General features: G+C 43.0%; 1 protein-coding gene across 1 annotated transcript in view; it reads left to right on the top strand.

Annotated features, from left to right (window-relative positions):
- Window positions 1–1,351: 1,351 nt before the first annotated feature.
- The window catches only part of gcgra (glucagon receptor a), a 58,792-nt gene continuing 39,621 nt past the window's right edge, over window positions 1,352–20,522 (top strand). The window contains exon 1 of the mRNA XM_084071048.1: window positions 1,352–1,553. The gene's annotated coding sequence lies outside the window, so the exon portion shown is untranslated. The remainder of the gene's footprint in view (window positions 1,554–20,522) is intronic.

The following is a 20,522-nucleotide window of genomic DNA, read 5'->3' on the forward strand; positions in this document are numbered from 1 at the left end:
TGGGGAAATATGTGCAAAAATGCTCTGCTCATGCTGTGCTGAGCTCTCCATCTACAGGCTTAAACGCACACACATGCATATAAGTGCGCACACGCACGCACGCGCGCACACGAACACACGCACGCACGCGCGCACACGAACACACGAACACACACACACACACACACACACACACACACACACACACACACACACACACACGTGTCACACACACACACACACACACACACACACACACACACACACACACACACACACACACACACACACGGGTAACGCACGCACGCACGCACGCACGCACGCACACACACACACACACACACACACACACACACACACACACACACACACACACACAGGAAACCATGAATCTTTTGTGCATATCTCTTCTTCACTCCTTAACAGTTACATCCACAGAAGTAGCCTTGGATCAAGACTATCATATATGTATTTGTTATCGAGTCTGACTTTTATTTTCGTATAATCTACGATAGTCTTGGGTAGCACCCCCAGTGCGTCCTTCACGTTCACCAGTAAAGCCCGTACTTCTCCGTTACGTACAGTACAAAAAACGTAAATATATATAATAAGGTGCTTACCCGGTTGCCCCAAATGTTACCTCACGCTTCGAAGTCTGTGCAATGCATTAGTCCGTATTATTTCAACAAATAAGTGTTTTTAATCCTGTCTGTGTCCGAACGCAATTCCACCCCCCTCGTTTGCTTCCAAACACCTGTTTACATTGAGTGTAATTTCGGCTTTCACCGGATGCGCCTCGTCACTACCGCCCGTTGAAGAATACAGGGAACTTCCGACAGAATCCGACACAAGCGGGATTAAAACACATATCTATTGAAAAATACGGACTAATACATTGCACAAAGACTCCGAAGCACTAGTTAACATTTGGGGAAACCGGGTAAGCACGTTATATATTTCTTTGTGCATGAACGGAGAAGTACGGGCTTTACTGGTGAAAGTGTTGGACGCACTGGGGGGTGCTAGCCAAGACTATCGTAGACACGAAAGTAAAAGTCAGACTCGATAAATAATAGGCCTACATACATAATATGATAGTCTTGATCCAAGGCTAACACAGAAGCGCAGGAGGAGGTACACACTGACAGGTACATACATCACCAGATGCGGGGGCTGTAGCCTGCATGCAGCAATTTACCTTTCCTCAATTCAGAGTCAGTCAGACAATATTTTATGTCTCCGCCTCGGTATTCCTACAGCACGGACCTCTCGTGACGTCACACACACACGGGAGCAAGAAGCGCATGTGGGTCTACAACACCAGCCGATAGAGCCGCTCCTCTACAGTGCGTCTCTTCACTCTGATGTTACACACAGAGGCAGCGAAGCTTTTTGCACTTTACAATAGAGAGCTACGTGGTTTGGATCAGTTTGTACACTTCACTTTTCAGTAGTTATACTTTTGAAAGTTGGATTACAGCGCGCAGCTGAAAGGAGAAATGCCTCCCAGAAGATGAGCCGTGGTGAATGTGACGTGGAGACTGGGAAACAAGCGGATCCTCATGCTGTCAGTGGTAGGAGGACTACATATTTATTTATTTATTTATCGGGGACCAGTTGCTTCTTATGGCATTTATAGCAGTGAATCTCAAACTCTTTCACGTCAAGGAACCTCAAACTGATATGTATTTGGCCGCGGACCCCCATCTGAACATGTTGTGTGCCAGGGACCTCCAAGAGACAATTTGTGTTAAAGCATTCACATTTCAAAATCTTCCAAACACTTTCAAGATTTTTCAAAAATGTTCAAAAATAGCAGATGTCTATTTTTGTCTGCTGCTATTTTTGATTGGCCAACATGTAAATGGATAAAGTGGTTAAAATGATTGTGATGCTAGATTAACACATTAACTGGGGATCCCCTGGAACCCCCCCAAAGACCCCTGGGGGTCCCCGGACCCCACTTTGAGAACCAATGATTTTTAGGCTATCACTTTTGGACATATGTGTTAGTCACTTGCTGCTGCGGAAATCAATGGTTTGTTTCAGTAGCCTGCAGCAGATGATGCATACAGCCTACAATTGTTGTTAAAGACATATTATTATCAATTAAAATAATTGTATCAAAATAACTCAGTTGGATGACACATTATTGACAAAGTAGCTTAACTTACATAGGCTTAACTTTACCCCTATAGGCCTATATTACAAAAGATCGAATTAAAGCTAATAATTGATATGCCTATCCGAATGGTTTTTGGCAAAAGAAGACATTTTTTTCCCCCAGCTGAATTTTCAGCCAGCAGCACATGTTTACAATTCCTCTGTTAACTGAGTGTAAAGGGGAAACTAGTGACTTTAACTTCTTTAGCCTACATCATTAGATTTTAGCTTACATTCATTACATTGTTCAGACTATTAGCCCAGTCAGCCAATAAATGCAGGCTATTAATAATCCCCCTTTCAAAAACACAACATACTATTGACTGGGCTGGGCTGTAGCCAAGTCAAGACCACCTCATTGAGTCAAAGCCAAAGCAGATCAAGTCCAAACCACGCAAGACCAGAAGTGGTCTGACTTGAAACCATAGATAAAAAACATTGGCGAAACCCCTCAAAACTGATATGACCCTTCTATTCAGAAGTGTTTTTCTCTACTGGGAAAAAGAGTCTGTTATGATAACTTTGTATAAATGTTTGACATTGCTGGTGCTGATTTCAGGCAGTACAGCAAGACCACACACCACACGACACACGTTTACTTGAGAACATCAAGATAGAGGTGTGACTGAGTCTTCATAAAAATATCTATAAATTCCAGGAATATCTGTATGTGTATGTATGTATGTATGTATGTATGTATGTATGTATGTATGTATGTATGTATGTATATATACAGTATTTATGTATGTATGTATGTAAGTAAGTATGTACGTACGTACGTAGGCCGTTCATCCGATTGACATGACTCGTCTTGGTGGATGTACTGTAAGAGTGTGAACTCCACCAGTGCACTGCACTAGTGGTACCAAATGCAAAGACAGCTCTGGATCACTTTTCACTAGGCAACAGTAGAGTCTACACATTGTTGTACACTATACTGGCCAATGTGTTCAACTTCTTATTATTGGCTACAGTATATGAATCTTATGGGTTATCAGCTGTATGATAGCAAAAAACATAATTGTCAAGAACCTTTGTTTCATTAACAGCACTGCCAGAAAAAACAGTGCAACTCTGTCATGCGCTATCACTGAATACATAATCATAAGAATTCTTGGAGGAGTTAATTGTCTGAAAAGTAATTTTCTCCAATTAGATTCACTTGGGATGGAACATTGTACTGTATTTGAGAGTGCACAGTCAGTCCACCCAAGCATGTCATATTCCATTACACTGAGTGCAGCTATAGGACTCATGCATGGTGGTTACTATTGTCGGGTAAACTCCACACTCCACACTAACTTAGCAAATATGTTCGCCACCGTAGCACATATGTGGCAGTCATGTACTGTCAGTGATGCATGTTCCCCGTTGACACAGCCACATTAGGCCTGTTTATACAGGTGCACACTAGATTAATTTGCGATGCGATACTGTATGTCTTTGAGTTAATTTGCAAATATTAGCAGTCCAGCCTGCACAGATAGATACTCCAATGCATGCAAAACGCACATTAAGCCTGATATATACTTAGTTACTCGCCTGCGTCGTACATCCGAAAATAGCAGATCTACAAGCTCACAATGCGTCAAGCTGTGATGCGTTGTGAGCTTGTAGAGCTGCTGTTTTCAGTGTGCAACACCCACACACAAATACGTATTAGCTCAGGCTTTAGTGCCCTTATGATGAACTGTGTAATCTTCTGCAAACACCGCGCTACGGTCAGCAAGGAGAAGGCTTTAATGTATGTTTATGTAAATGTTGTTTTGTTGAATTATAATGAATTATGGGTTGCATTCATTAATACATTACATTGGTGTTTTGATTCTCGTAAACATTCACTGTAAAAGCCTAGTGCTTAATTGATTATAATTAAGCCTCAAACTCAGTAAACTTCTCTGTCTTAATTGAGAGGATTGAGAGTGCAACAATGGAACCAAATGGCCCCGCAGGTCCATTATGTTGGTCTTTATTGCCATCACGCGTTGTATAATTATCTTGCTCTCTCATTCGCTGTCTCTCTCTATATCATTTGGTGTGTTTGGTGTGTTTATTTCTGACTGTCTGATGTCGCAGAGCCCTGATTGCTTCTGTTCTGACAGGAGACGGAGATCAAGTGTTTCTCCCTTAATAATGCATCGTGTAAATCATAATTAGAACAATTAAGACTTCAAATGCAGTGGCTATGCTTTGTCAGGCATGGGGCTTTGCATTCCCATTGTACAGCAAGATATAAAGGCAACTGATGTAGTCGTAGTCTACAAATAAGATGAGAAACTAGAAAAATGAGCTGCAGGTCTCCGCCAGGTCAGGTAGTAAAAGTTAATCTTAGCCAATCAGGATGAAATATGAAAAATCAGACAGGTCCGTCTTGATGACATGACTATAGAGATAATGTATACGGATTTGCGTGATGTTTGGACAAAATGGGTAGGAATAATAGCAAAAATATTTTGCGTAAATTGGCCTCCTGGTGGTGAAGTTTCACGGCACGCTGCACGCTGCACGCTGCGTTCATGACTTGAGGCATTTGGGGCAGAGGTTCTGCTCTGGCCTCCAGGGAGTGCGTGTGCACAGTTTCACGTCGATCAGGCCAATTGGTGACGGAGATTAGCAGTACACAGACGGACGGACTCGCTCACTCACGGATGGACGGACGGACAGACGGACGGACGGACGGACGGACAGGGGCGAAAACATCGGCCTGGCAGAAACAATTGCGTGCTGGCTACCGTTTCTCATACTGTTTGGTGTAGCCTACCTGAAGATCACAGGAAAAGAGGGAATCTATTCATAGTCTTGTTGTGAACAGAAACCGTCCTGCAAAGAGTACCATGAGATCATGGTTAAATTGCTGAGATCACTTCAGGAAGACCTCTGTCTGCAAGGCAATGCAGGCTTTCTTTGGCTCCACTGAACCTCTGATCTGGAACATGTTGTCAAGTCACTGACTATTTGTTGTCACACACTGACACAAGAGGGAGCCCTGTAGAATATCAAAGAGGTGTGGTGCATTCCCATGGGGTCAGTTAAGCTGTGAATGTGGTGCTTATGGTCTGACTGAGTCCAGTTGCACATCAGTTATAAATACATTGTTGATGATGGTCCAGACTGATTATGTAGAGAACAAACGTATCAGATATGTAACACTGAAAAGATGGAAGCAGTTTGTTTAGTCAAGGCTTAAAAAAAATGAATTTTACCACGCCTGCACATAACTATACATCACTGTCTATCTGGTTCTGTTGGTTTCATGTTTTGAGAGAGGACGGCTGTATGGTTCATATTGTGGGCTTTAACGGTTTCATGAGAGAGAATGAGACAGACAGACAGACAGACAGACAGACAGACAGACAGACAGACTAATTCCCAGGCAGATTGATAGATGAGATAGAAAGAAAGCAGTAGAAAGAGAGACTGAAACATGGATGAAAGTAATTTAGACCCTGGGGGGAACCCTGGTCAACCAACTACGTATATGGGGTTTAAGTGGTTACGTGTAAAAAATGGACCTGCAAGGTGCGATTAGGTGTGGCATTTTCAGTGGTCATCACATGAACAAAGCGGGTCTGTGTGGGTTTCGTGGTCTCAGGTTCAAATGGTCCCCTTCTGATGGACCTGGAGGTCTAAGAATAGCCTCCACTACAATAGGCTGTCAGCCCGTATTTCCAGAGAGCGAATGCCAGAGGGCCGATAAGGGCCTGTCTGGACGCGGCTGCTGGGCTCCACTCAGCCATATGTGTGTCTGCCAGACAGTGCCAGCTCAGTAATGCTCACCTCGCACACAAACATGCACGAAGCATACGTTGGCACACATGCATGCAAGCACACAGCCGATACACAGTATGCATGCATATACACACCTACACACAGACCAGATACATGTACGCGTCGCTCTCATGTGCGCACACACACACACACACACACACACACACACACACACACACACACACACACACACACACACACACACACACACACACACACACACACACACACACACACACACACACACACACACACACACACACACACACAGAGGAACACAGACGCACGTACAAATCCAATGTTTATACACACAATTGAATGGGAAGGATCAGAACCAATCCCTTCCTGTTAACGGTACGAAAGCTTCAGCCATGACTTGATTCGATTGACATTGACTCCCATGTCGTTACTGGCCTCTGTTTGATAGCTGATTACCCTGCGCGCCCTTCAGGCACGCGCTGCTTTAAACGGATAAGCTGTGAGTTTATTAAATCTTCCCGAGCACACGCAGTGTGCAAGTCGCAAAGGCAACTGTCAGTCTGCTTTAATGAAACCTCTTCAAGCAGAGCTCTTCATCTCCTGCAGAAAATGTAATTATTTATATATCTGATTTTTATAGGGCCATAAACACATACAGTACGTACAACACACGTGCTGTTGCGACTGAAAAACTGTCTATGCACTATGCACACACAGAATCACATGCATACATACAAATGCCCAGATGTGCATGCAGATAAGAATACACAAGTGAAGTGTGTGCACTGCAGTTCGTACACAGACACATGTATAGACAAATAAACTAAAATAACAAGAAAAAGGTTTCGCTACTTAGTATTCTGTCATGTTTTATTGAAACATACAACAAAGCAAGCTGATTTTCAAGATAAGATGGAAAGAATGTTGTCGTTTCAATGGGTAGAGCAGTATAGATGGAGACAAAAGACACAAGCTGGCAACAGTACAACGTGCCTTACTAGGCAAGGAGGGTTGTGCAAGAACATAGTGTCCATAAACAATGCAATAGTACTGCATATACGTACATGCATTGCATACCATTCTGTTTGTTTGCTTATTCCCATAGCTATAGGCTATTCATAACTACTTTACATATGCATCTATTGGCAGGCAACAGGACAGGGGTCATCGCCATGCTGGCTTGTGGTGGGCATCTTTGTGATTTTTTTTTTTTTTGCCATGACATACAAATGAGTGGACAATAATATTACCAGAAACACATAAAGAGCTACCCCTGAATGACCATTACAGGTCTGTTATGGTGGTCCATGAAAATGAAAAAGTTTAAGAAACCACTGTACTAGTGGACTCCTAATGTGTCCTGGTAAATCAGTGTCATACATATTCTGAAGAAAACCTGGAGACTGACATTGGGTAGGTCTTGTGATCAAAATAAGAACATTATAGCAAAATCGAGAATTTGTGTATGGACAAACCGGTACAGTATATTGATGACCCGTGCAACAGGACTTGCCTTTATGAGAGTTACTTGTGTCCTGGGAACAGTTTCTTCTTCCCCAAGCCCATCTGAGGCCCGTCCTGGTGTGTTCCTCTGGGCAGACGCAGCTGCTGCTGCTCTTGACTCCCCCTCTGGTTCTCCCATGCAGTCCAAAACCCCAACATGTAAATCCATCACTTACTGTACTGTTACTGGGCGGCTGCCAGCGAGTGGCATGCCTTATTCCTTCCCGGCCTCACCGACAGATCCAGGCAGTACGGTGGAAGAAGTACTCACATGCAATGCAGAAATGAAATACTCTGTTACAAGTGAAAGTGTATGTATGTATAAGTAGTTACGATCGATGAATTTAGTCGATTGTAAAAAAGACTGATAACAAATATTTTGCCATTGATTTGTGAACACATTTAAAAATATACTGTACAATATATCCCAGAAATTACTTTTTTTAATTAATATTTGATGAACCAATCGCTATGAAGATAACCGATAGTTGCAGCCCAAAAATATATCTATTTGGCATCTACCTCCTGTGTCACCCCGTGGTGGAGAAACTAAACGCTTCCTATGCTGAGGAGGGCTGAAAAGCGAGCAGCCTGAATGTAGCCTGGCAGTTGCTGCCATTCGGAGCAATTTGAAACCTATGGTAAAAACAAACCAAAACATTTATCAGTTGCTGAAGCTGCATATTGGACAGCTGTTAGTGAATTTGCATTTTCATTCGAGTTTGTTTTTGATCATGCCATCAGGTATGTAGAAATTGAAGCGAGTTTACATACATTCACAGCATGCTACTGGAGGTAGCCTCATTACGCCATTATCTTAATGGACAGCGTGGCTGTAGTTCCTTTGAAGCAGACGAGGTCACGAGGCTTAGAACTTCTGGAAGTAGATGGCTGACGTTCTATAGCTAACAAGCTTGTTAGCTAGAAAATCTGTTATTTTCGCCAAGCAACACCGTTGTAGTACGGATTATAAATGAGGATTTATTCCACTGCTGAATCTCTGGGGCAAAGAACCAATGAGCCTTGAATCTCACGGGGGAGATAATCAGATTGTACTGTACTGTACTGTGTGTAGTAGTAGAGTGTCCGTGCGTGCGCGCATGCATGTTCGTGCATGCTTTCATGTGTGCGTGCGCACGTGTGTGTGTGTGTGTGTGTGTGTGTGTGTGTTTGTATGCGTGCATGCTTGTGTGTGTTTTGCATCTGAATCAGAGAACATGGCCCGGTATTCTGAAGTACCACTGGTCTGACGGTACGCATAACTAAGCCTAACTCTAACCCTAACCTAACATTATTCGGACTATTGGGACTTCAGAATAATAAGGCCGTCAGATCTATGATCAGCCCCCCAGAACATCAACTTCCCAAAGGAGCACTCTTATTATATTGCGGAAACAAAATGTGCAGTTCTTTGGAGAGCAACCTTGAAGAGAAATTATCCTCCATTGCATTTCCGTGTTCTTGTTAAGGGTTTTGCCGCTGGGTAACAGCCTCTAAAGTGATGTAATTCTGGAACACGTCCTTCCTGTGTTAAGATAATCACTTAAAGCCCCAAAACGAAAGCTGCTACACTCACTAGGCACAGAGATAATCAGGGCTTAACTTCATTGACTGGGGTCCCCCAGGGCTCTATACTTGGTCCCATCCTTTTTTTCCTATTTACCAAAAATCTCGTCAACGAAAATAGTCGATCTACATGCTCACAATTACGCATTTTGAGCTTGCCCAATGTTCACCTAAATATGACATGCCCAGAATGGGCCTTTTTTTTTTTTAGGTAGAATAGAGACAGGAAACAGAGAGAGAGGGGGGGGGGGGGCAAATGGTCTGGCTGGCCAGGAATCAAATAGGGGACTCTCTATTAGAGCTCATATAGTATGCGCCCTAACCACTAGGCTATCAGGTCGCCCCACATCTACGTGTATAATTATCACACACACACACACACACACACACACACACACACACACACACACACACACACACACACACACACACACACACACACACACACACACACACACACACACACACACACACACACACACAGAGTTATTATTGTTGTCATCATGGTGTTAATGCGTAGAAAAGATGTGGTCTTTGCTGTTCTATTCTATGCCATTTTCTATCCAACTCTGCAATTTTCAGTTTCATATTTGAATTATTATACTGAGAGAGAAGGAGAGCACTCAGCCAATACAGTAATTCTTTCAACCTGAAAAGTTCATATTTAGGCCAACTATTTTTTTTAAGTGTTCTTAAGGGGTCTTTCTTTCCTCTTAACTTCTAAGAAATCCTAACTGAGGGAACTGAACAAGCAGGAAGGGATTTATAGCATTCTTGACTACCTATTAGATTTCATTGGTGCTAAAGGCATAGTACAGTAGATTGACTGATAGATAGCTCCATTCTAAAAGGGTCATCATGACTGGAATAACCTAGCAGTGGTTTCCAAACCTTTTAGCTGAAGACCCCAAAGAGAAAATAGACGGGACGGTCGGGACCCAAACTAGTGAAAATAGCGGAACTACAAGCTCACAACGCGTCGCTTTGCGGCACGTTGTGAGCTTGTAGATCATATATTTTCACTACTTCTTAAGTTTATTTTTTATATTTTTTTACAAAAATAAATAAATAAATACATATATGTATATATATTTCTTTTTTTGTTGTTGCAGGAAACGAAAAAAAGTTGATACTTATTCGCGACCCAAAACAATTTGTCCGCGACCCACAAATGGGTCCCGACCCACTGTTTGGGAACCTCTGACCCCATTGCACTACTTCAGGATGAATTACACCATCAGTCTCAGGGTGGCTTATATGATTACTTGCTAAGGAACCGGCCTACACAGACCAATATACCGTAACTTGATTGAAATTAATTGGAATAATACTCTTGACCCATATGCACTGTATTGTACTGTGCTGTACTGTATTGTACTGTACTGTACTGCAAGGGTTCCCAAACCTTTCAGGCCACGACCCCCCAAAATAACTTGAACTGGGGACCCCCCCCCCCCACCCTGACAAGCACTTTGAATTGTAGGCATTACATTTCATTTGACTCGGTTCCACAGATAAATATTGTGGAAAATAGCCGAACTACAAGCTCGGCTATTTTCACAATGTTTGCCTCTTTCTTACGTAATATTTGACAATTTAGAAATGTGCAGATACCCTGTATATACTTATACTGCATGTTGGTTTGTTTACTGTTGAGTGACAAAACAATGTTGCACATTAAGCTAATCATCTGGGGACCGCCCCAAAATAATTTGGGGACCACCCTCGGGGTCCCGACCCCAAGTTTTGGAATCACTACTGTACTGTACTGTACTGTACTGTTATATTTCAGACTCTCCCTTCCAGTGAACACTGTGGTACATCTGTGTAAGTCAGATGAGAGGTGGAACTGGTGATGGAAATACAAAAAGGTGGAGATCAAAAAAGAATCAATAACAACAGCCACAAAACCACCGGGGCAGATTGAAAAGAAGGATGAACACAGCAAGATTTAGCTTTTCCCCGGAGCGCTTTGTAAACCCTAGAGGAGATAAAGGTTTTGAGCCATTGCGTAGATTCTTCAGATCTACGGTATGTTGGTACCAGTGACTCACATGTTTTTCTCAAGTAAAAGTATCAATACTGCAATGTAGATATACTCTGTTACAAGAAGAAGTCCCGCATTCAAAATGTACTTGAGTAAAAGTACAAAAGTATCGGCATCAAAATATAACATATATATTATAATATAAAGCACCAAAAGTGAAAGTACTCAATGTGCAGAATGTCCCAATTTGCAAAATGTATTAAAAAAACGTTTTAAAGTAGCTGATCTATAAGCTTACAATGCGACTCACATTGTGAGCTTTGTGAACCCTAGAGGAGATAAAGGTATTGAGCATTGCATGTTTTTCTTTCTTCAGATCTACGGTATGTTGCTGCGGCACAAAAAATACTCCCTCCTCTCTTACCGTGTGTGTGTGGGGTCGAAGGACAAGTGGAGTTCCTCTTTGCTTCCCAACAAAACCTATTATCACAGTACAGAGCACAAACAACAGCCACTCTATAAGCAACTGCTCAGCTGGAAATTGTCGCAACCATTCCTTTGCCACCACAAGCTTTAGGTCGCATTGCGGTGATTGCGCCAAAGGGGTAACTTTTATACATAGCTTAAGACAAATGATGTGTCCAGTTAGAGCTGTTGCCTTGTTCACCTTTCAATGACGCCTCATGTTTTCCTTACTTTGTCAACTTTACAGTAGAATTAGAAGAAGTGAGTGAGTGTACACAACGAATAGGAGATTTGTAATATTTTGTATACTGTATGTCTGACCAAAAAGAGAGAGATTTCACTACTTTATGTAAGCTCCTTAAAGGAATAGTTCACCCAAAGAATTACGTATTTTACGTACACCATGAAGCCTTGAACTCATTTTTGTCGAATTCCTAAGCCAATAATTTGATGACCGGGTCATCGGAGACTCAGTAGACTTCACCGGTTATCAAATGATTGGCTTAGGAATGCAACAAGAACTAAAAAGTTCTCCATGAATTCAAGGCTTCATGGGGTGTGTAATTTATGGAAAATAAGTCATTTTTGGGGTGAACTACTACTTTAACCTTAAGTCAATACATGTAATACAAAATGCACCTCAAAGCTGTATACACAAACACTCAACCTGCTCACAAAGCTATGAGAGAATGGCTAGCAGGTCTATTTACAGTGCTAACAGTTATGAAAGTGTATCCATAATGGCATGAAACTATAAGATATTGCATCTCTCTTTTTTCTAGCCTTTGTCATTTTTACAAATCTAGGCAAAACTGGGAAATTATGGGAATAATGTGAAATTGCAAATGTAATAATTATACATGAATCTGGCTAAAGTGTGTGTGTGTGTGTGTGTGTGTGTGCGCGCGCGCGTGCACGTTCTCGCGTGCACGTAAGTTCGTTCGTGCATGATGCATGTGTGCAAAGCATTTCATTTATTGTCAACTTGCAAATTTTTCATCCCGATGTCCAGGGTGACTCACAGCTGTCATGTTGTCACATGATCGACAATCAGACAGAACTTTGTGTGTTTGCCTCAATATCCTTCAGCGGGTTGCTTTGGTGTTTTTTTAACTCTGAATGGGACCTTTTCTATTCAGTTTTCCATGATGTAAATTTTACCACGAGTTGAAAAACAACATGCCAGCCTGCGTCACCAACTGGAGTGCTGAGGTCAGCGTGTTTAGGACCTGTGTATGTGTGTGTGTGTGTGTGGGGGGGGGGGGGTTGGACATGGACATGGACCCTCAGGTGCTGTGTACACAGCGGGGGACATTGACCTCTATCCACACACACAACACAGTGTGTGGATAGAGGTTACACATACATGTATATACACATACACACATGCATCTACACACAAACACACACTAGAGACAGACTGTTGTATTGCCGACATATCGGCCATTATTTGACGTTTTTTCTTCACTTTCAACCTGGCCTTCCCACTTTGGGCATGACATTAGCCGAAAGATTTCAAACGTTTTCAAAAGGCTGTTTTTAGCACCATAGCAGCCGTCTGTCGGTGTCGGCTCTCAGGTGCATTCAGCGACCTTTTTATACACACGTCCAACCGACTGATCTCCCGACTTCATTCAAATGCCAGTCTGTAGTAATCACATAAAAACGGGAGGGGTGACCATAACACATACACCACTTGCTGATGTCTGAGTTACTCTGACAGGCCAGCACCATCCATCCATAAGTTGTAGTGTTGGTTTCAGCGGTTTGTTTGATCTCTCAAGCGCAAAAGAAGTTTTGGTCAGTGTTGGAAAAAGGAAATATATTCCAATTCAGCAGTCGTGCTCTTAGATCTCAAGGCCGGCGGTTAGCTGATTCAACCTCATGAATAGAAAGCGGAAATCTCTTCATGTTTTATCACTCCATTACCTCAAGCCAGTGTTTTGTAGCTTACTGAGGGAAATACTGCATCACACCTTTTTTCCTATTATACTATATACTATAATGCTACCACAGTCTGTGGGGTCCCCACATGATTTTGTGGCGGTCCCCAGACGACAGTGAAGTGACAATTTAAGAACTTTTTAAACCTTTTTAATACCTCAAAAAGAAAGAAGAAAAATACCATTACAAAAGTCATCAACAAACTATACTATAAAAACTGGTCAAACATTGCCGAAATTATAATACAGAGGCAAAGATTTTGAAAATTGCAGATCTACAAGCTCACAACGTAGATCTGCTATTTTCACAATATTTATCTGTGGAAGCGAAAGATTTATGCCTGAACTCCTACATTGCAAGTGCTTATCAGGGTGAGGGGTCTCCAGTTCAAATATGATTATTATTATTATTATATCAGGGGGGGGGGTCACGGTCTGAAAAGGTTGAAAACCACTGGCATATACAGTACTGTACTATAGGTTCCAACACTCACTACCGTTACTCACATGTCTTGATGCACGAGCATAGATGGCCATGAGTCATCTATGCTCAGAAAAGTACCTTGGATTTTCGTCAGATGCTTGGAGCCTTGAGCAACTTCACAAACACAGTAAAAGCTTTGATGCATCAAATATGGGCTTTCAATAATCCAGCTGAAGTCCTCAAGGTTATCGAAACCAAATAGTATTTATTAGGTCATTTTGATCTTTTTGCTTCACTGAGAATCAAATAACCGGCACACCAACTGCACACTAGGAACAATTTTATTTAAGCAACGTTTCGGTCACACAGACCTTCTTCATGCCTAAAACTCTTAAACGTTGCTTAAATACAATTGTTCCTATTGTGCAAGTGCAGACGGTGTGCGGGTCATTTTATTTTATTCTCTACGTTTGATCCCTGCCTACGCACCCGTCTCTGAGTTGATCAGGTGGACATAAGACTTTGTTTCCTGCTCTACTTAACTGGACGAAAAAGTGGAGGTAATTTAAGCAAAGTAATACATCGTCTCTTATCTCCATATTTTAGCATTTTAAAACATACCCCCCCCCCCCCCCCCTGAATTAATGCCCTACTTTATCTGCCCTACTTAATCAAACTACTGTGTCACAAAAGTAGCAAAAATAGCCAATCTGCAAGCTCAAAACGCGTCGCAATGTTTTACTTAAATCATGAAAAGTAACAGTTTGGTTTCCACCCGACAGCAACAAATACGGAAAAATGGAAAAAGTGATACATACAAATTTGAGGCTTCTGGTGTTCGATACGGAGAGTCTGGGGATTTTTGCCAAGTACTCATTCAGTACCATGATGATGGTACCATAATTCATATTGGAGAGGAAGATGACTTACCACCAGCACATTGGCCTTTTATTGAATGCTGTCAAACCTCTGAGGATTTAGGATAGGATGAATAGCTCTCATTTCCCGTTCTCGACACCTCCGCTTCGCACCCGAGTAACAGGCTGAATGTGCCTACCTGTTTCTGAACAGTTACTGTTGTGTTTGCAGTCTACTGTATGTTTGCTGGTTGGTGGACTAGCGCTCAGACATCAGAATACCAGTAAAAGTATTAGGATCAGATGGATAGACGTTTAACAGTTGGTAGGAAGGCATTTTCTACAGTTACTCCTCATCTTTTTTAGCGGTGCCAGCCGCTCTACTCTTGACTATGTCCGTCCGTTATGTCCGTCCGAGCCCGGATGTCCGTTTGAGCACGGGCTTCAAACAGCTATAACTCCAGATCGCAGCATGCCAGCAAGTCCAAATTTGGTATGTGGACTTACACCACCAATTGGGACGAGCATTGATTGCTGAAGCCCCGCCCCGCCCTATTATAGCGCCACCAGGAGGCCACTGGCTTGCCCGGATGTCCGTTTGAGCACGGGCTTCAAACAGCTATAACTCCAGTTCGCAGCATGCCAGCAAGTCCAAATTTGGTATGTGGACTTACACCACCAATTGGGACGAGCATTGATTGCTGAAGCCCCGCCCCACCCTATTATAGCGCCACCAGGAGGCCACTGGCTTTAAACAGCGCTTTACACAGCTATAACTCCAGTTCGCATGCCATCAAGTCCAAATTTGGTATGTGGACTTACACCACCAATTGGGACGACCATTGATTGCTGAAGCCCCGCCCCGCCCTATTATAGCGCCACCAGGAGGCCACTGGCTTTAAACAGCGCTTTACACAGCTATAACTCCACTTCGCAGCATGCCAGCAAGTCCAAATTTGGTATGTGGACTTAGACCACCAATAGGGACGAGCATTGATTGCTGAAGCCCCGCCCCACCCTATTATAGCGCCACCAGGAGGCCACTGGCTTTAAACAGCTATAACTCCAGTTTGCAGCATATGCCACCAAGTCCAACTAATACCACCAATAGGGACCAACTGTAATTACATAAGCCCCGCCCCCTCTGTCTTCCCATTGGCTGGGCTTTAAACAGCCATAACTCCAGTTCACAGCATGCTACTGAGTACAAATTTGGTACGTGGACTCAGACCACCAATAGGGACGAACTGAAATGTAGTAAGTCCCGCCCCCTCTGTCTTCCTATTGGCTGGGCTTTAAACAGCCATAACTCCAGTTAGCAGCATGCCACCCAGTCCGAATTTGGTTTGTGGACTTACACCACCAATAGGGACGAGCATTAATTGCTGAAGCCCCGCCCCGCCCTATTATAGCGCCACCAGGAGGCCACTCATCAAAGGCACCGCTTCCTTCACACAGGGTGCGATTTTTCTAAGATCGTTGGTCTCAAACTGGGGTCCGGGGACTCCTAGAGGTCCTTGAGGTGGTTCCCGGGGGTCCCCAGCAAAATGAGCAACAGTTTAAACACTTGAGGCCTATTTTATTTTTGGCTATTCGAAAATAGCAGATCGACTTGTAGATCTGCTATTTTTTTTAATGTTGACAGAACTTCTGGGTCCATAGCTCAAAATCTTTTCAAATGGGGGTCCACGGCCAAATGTTTGACAACCACTATTCTAAGAGCTGCCTTTAACTATGCAGGATTCCACCTTCTTTTTTCCCGTCTTTTTTCAGTACCAATTATGTATGTATGCATAAACCAAATGCATCAAATATTCAGCGCTCTCTTATCGCTCTACACTGTTCATCTCTGTTTGCTGAATAACCCTCCACTCGCAACTCTGCACAAACATCATGACTTCCACCAGTGTTTGCATCGACATTATCTGTTGGCAACAGTTAGATAATCCTTACATTTTTATATTTTCAGCTATTTGAAAATAGCCGATCTACAAGCTCAATCTTTAAGATCTATTTTTTGTAAGTATTATGTTGACAATTGTTGAGAAATCTTCTCTTGTGGGGGTCCCTGGCACAAAGTATTTTCAAACGGGGGGCTTGCGGCCAAATGCATATCAATGTGGGGGTCCTTGACATGAAAATGTTTGAGAACCACTGCCCTCTAGGGTACAATATTTCTCCTGGGATGCAGTATTCTATAGAAAGCGTTTGACTTCCCGTTGACCCCACACTAGTGTCATCGGTGCTTAAAGTAATGGTGTTCTAGTAGTTCTGTGTACTGTCTGACACTGAGCTTGAGGGTGATGGATCTGTTGTTTGTGTCTCGTGTGCACGCTCAGTCGCTCACGTAGTATGCTTGTGTGCAAGTGCGAGCACGTGCAACAAGTGTTCACATCTGTTTTACTGCCCAATTAGTCTCTGTTTGCTGATTACGTTAGCTCATGACAAAATCCAGAGAGTTAATTCACTTATGGCGTAAAGTTAAATTAAAAGTGCAGACAGGATTGTTCTGTGCTCATTGCATGTTGACCTAAAATGGCTGCAAGAGTGTACCAGACTTGTTTGTGCCGAATTCACATGATTGCAGAGCTGATACTATGACACATCCAGACTATACGATCTGCACACATACACAAACTGCACACACGCATACTGACACACTAAAATAGTTGGTTTCTCTCTCTATCTCCAGTTCTCTCCATTCCATGACATGATAGAAATATTGACCACAAATATTAAGTAGCCTATCTTATTGATGTTTAGATTAATGCTACAGTATGTTACTTTATTATAATCATTTATTTGCACTCTACTTGACCCTGTCATTTGTTGACTACTAGGGCTCATTTGTGAATCCCTGGATACAGGTGTCTGCTAAATGCCTAAATTGTAAATTGTATGTAAATTGATAAAATATCTGACTTCTGTTGCGTCAGAGTCTCTCATGAGTGAATTCATTAGAATGTCAGCACTGCATTGATTAGAATGTCAGCACAGCACTGCATTTATTTATGTTTTCCCCTCAGTAATGAGAGGAAAGAGGCAGAGCTGTGTCCTTTTACAATGTACAGACAGCAGATAAGAGAAACAATAACACTGTATGTCTGTCCTGTCTAATGAGACGAGTTACAACAAACCAGGACCACCAGTGCCCAGTTGGTCTCATGGGTCAGCTGTACAGTATGTTCTGCTTCTCCATGCAGACTGAACTGAACACACTGTAATAACTTCCTCATCCAGAAGTGGTTCACAGTTGACCCCTTTTGTGGGAGTACATATATGTATGTGTGCCTGTTTGTTCAAATGTGTCATTTGAGTTATATGAACACTGAGGATTTGGGGTGAATGTTCTTCCTTGGCCTACTGGGAGTGTGCGTGCAAAGTCTCACGCCAAACAGTCCAGTGGTGCCTATGATTAGCAGAGACACACAGATGGACTGCCCAGGCTGGGCATTGTGTTCAGCAGGCCGCTATGAAGCAGCCCCCCCCCCCCTTTCAAAAACTTTGGGAACCCCTGCCCTGCCCTATAGCCAGCTGTGCCCTTGTGTCGATGAATCCACCAGATTAGCTGCACTGAGGCGCCTCAGTTTGTTTTCCTGCAGCGCCTGGAACAGAGATCAACAAGTGGGCGAGAAATGCATCACCTTTCAACACAAAAACATACAGTAGTCTGAGCAAACTAGCGTCCTGGTTGTCACAGACAGAACCAGATTCTTTTTGTAGCATTGCACAGCTCAGCACTGCAGGCAGAATCTGGTTAATTATGTCCCAACACGCCAAAGCATTGTGTGTGTGTGTGTGTGTGTGTGTGTGTGTGTGTGTGTGTGTGTGTGTGTGTGTGTGTGTGTGTGTGTGTGTGTGTGTGTGTGTGTGTGTGTGTGTGTGTGTGTGTGTGTGTGTGTGTGTGTGTGTGTGTGCGCGCGCGCGTGTGCGTGTGTGCGCGTGCGTGTGTGTGTGTGTGTGTGAGAGAGAGAGAGATAGAATAATGTGTGTGTATTTATAGAGATGGAAACACTGATAAGTATTGTTCCAAGTTCCAAGAAATCCAAGTTCATTTAGATCAGAGATGATGCTGTCGCTACGAGGGAAATGGAGTGTGCAGTCTGTGCACACATTGAAGAGGAATAGAGAGAGATAAGAAAAGACTTGGGACTGTGGGACCTAACTGAACGAGACAAACAACCTCAATCTATTTCATGTTTTTTTTCCCGGTGGAGAACATGGGAGGGGGTCTCTGCATACATTCACTGTTTGCTTGAAGGCATCTCAACCACTTCCTTCCTAGATGGACCCCTAGCGATATGTACCCCAGATGGAATAGACGTCCTTCCTGATGTCTGTCTGATGGTGGCGAGTTATACTTTAGTTTCTAAATCCTTTAATCATGAAACTTCAACAGCCATCCAGGACCACAGTGTGTGTGTGTGTGTGTGTGTGCGCGCGTGTATGCGCGTGCGTGCGTGCGCGACTGCGTGTGTGTGTGTGTATGGTAGTGAATTTTCCTGTAGCTAGGATACCTGGGTAATGGGATTGCCCGATATAGCACACCGCAAAATCCTGAGTGTCAATCTATCTCTGAGAGTGTGCAAATGGACCCGGTAATTCACTGTGCATTCGGTTCATCATGTCACCTATGGGGAAGATCTATAGATATGGCAGCTGGATGCCCATACTTTGGATTCACCTACATGGAGAGATGCATATACTCCAACTTAACCCATTAAAACCGTGTGTCATTTTAGATTTGGCTATTCAAATGCATCGGATATTCAAAAATAGCAGATGTACAAGCTCACAGCATGCACTGCGAGCTTGTACCTCTGCTATTTTCTGAAAAAAAAGAAAAAAGTACACATCGTTATCTCACATCTTCTGTGTCATGGTGATTTTAGCCAACTGCAAAGAAGTGTAGACATACAAGTCAAATCCCTTTCATTTAACATGTGAATGTACTATGAACTGACAAAACTCCTCAATGTCTGTTTAGTAGTAAATATGTTGTAGGAGCATAATGTACCGTGCAGGCCTTCTATGAACATCTCAGTCCAGCACTTATAGAATGTGCGTGTGATGATTCTCTACTGAACCGTATCTGGGTGTAAACTCCACTCGCGCCACTTTCTTCACCGGGCCATTGCTGCGAATGAGAATGTGCTCTTGAGCACCTTGCGTGTTTAAAATGCGGGTTACGATTCGTTATGGTTTTGCTCTATGCTCTTCTGTTGTTAGTTTAAATAGCTCTGCAGCCTTGTCACTGTGTGTGACAACTCTCTCCACTTCGACCCATGTTTGATAAACTCCAGGCTGATGACAGAGTGGCGTAGGGGATTAGTGGACATAAACACGTCCATAAGAGCACGACATGAAGGGGAGAGAGTGCGATACACACAAGGCAACAGCAGAAATGGTGTATAGCGATCGCAGAGGCCCTTTCATAATTCAGCGGTTCTGCAGTTTGTACATTTCATAAACATTTAGTTATTGTCACAGGGGGTGTTTGAAGGTTGCTATAGCATACGCACACATGCACAAATCGTCAAATGCCATTCACTGGCATACTGCATGTGCATGCAACAGCAAAGCGCAACAGTAAAGTGCTTGAGGTTGTTGGTGCATGTGCTTTGTGTCAATTAATCAATCAAATTTCCTCTCTCACACTTTTGTCTTTGTTCATGGCTCCTAATGCTCCACTCATACTGTAAAGAATAGTCTCATTAGTGTTAGCGTGGGTCAGCACCAGTGTGATTCTCCAAAGTTACAGAGCCTGAAGGAAGTTAGTCTGGGACTCTGTAAATTATTCATTTATGCTTCCTGAAGTGTTCTTATCGGAAATGGATACAGTATTGCCAGTATGCTAGTCCTAGTCCCTTGGACTTAATTACGTAAGT

This window comes from Gymnoscopelus microlampas (assembly GCF_963454915.1).
Source record: "Gymnoscopelus microlampas genome assembly, chromosome: 11".
Taxonomy (NCBI): domain Eukaryota; kingdom Metazoa; phylum Chordata; class Actinopteri; order Myctophiformes; family Myctophidae; genus Gymnoscopelus; species Gymnoscopelus microlampas.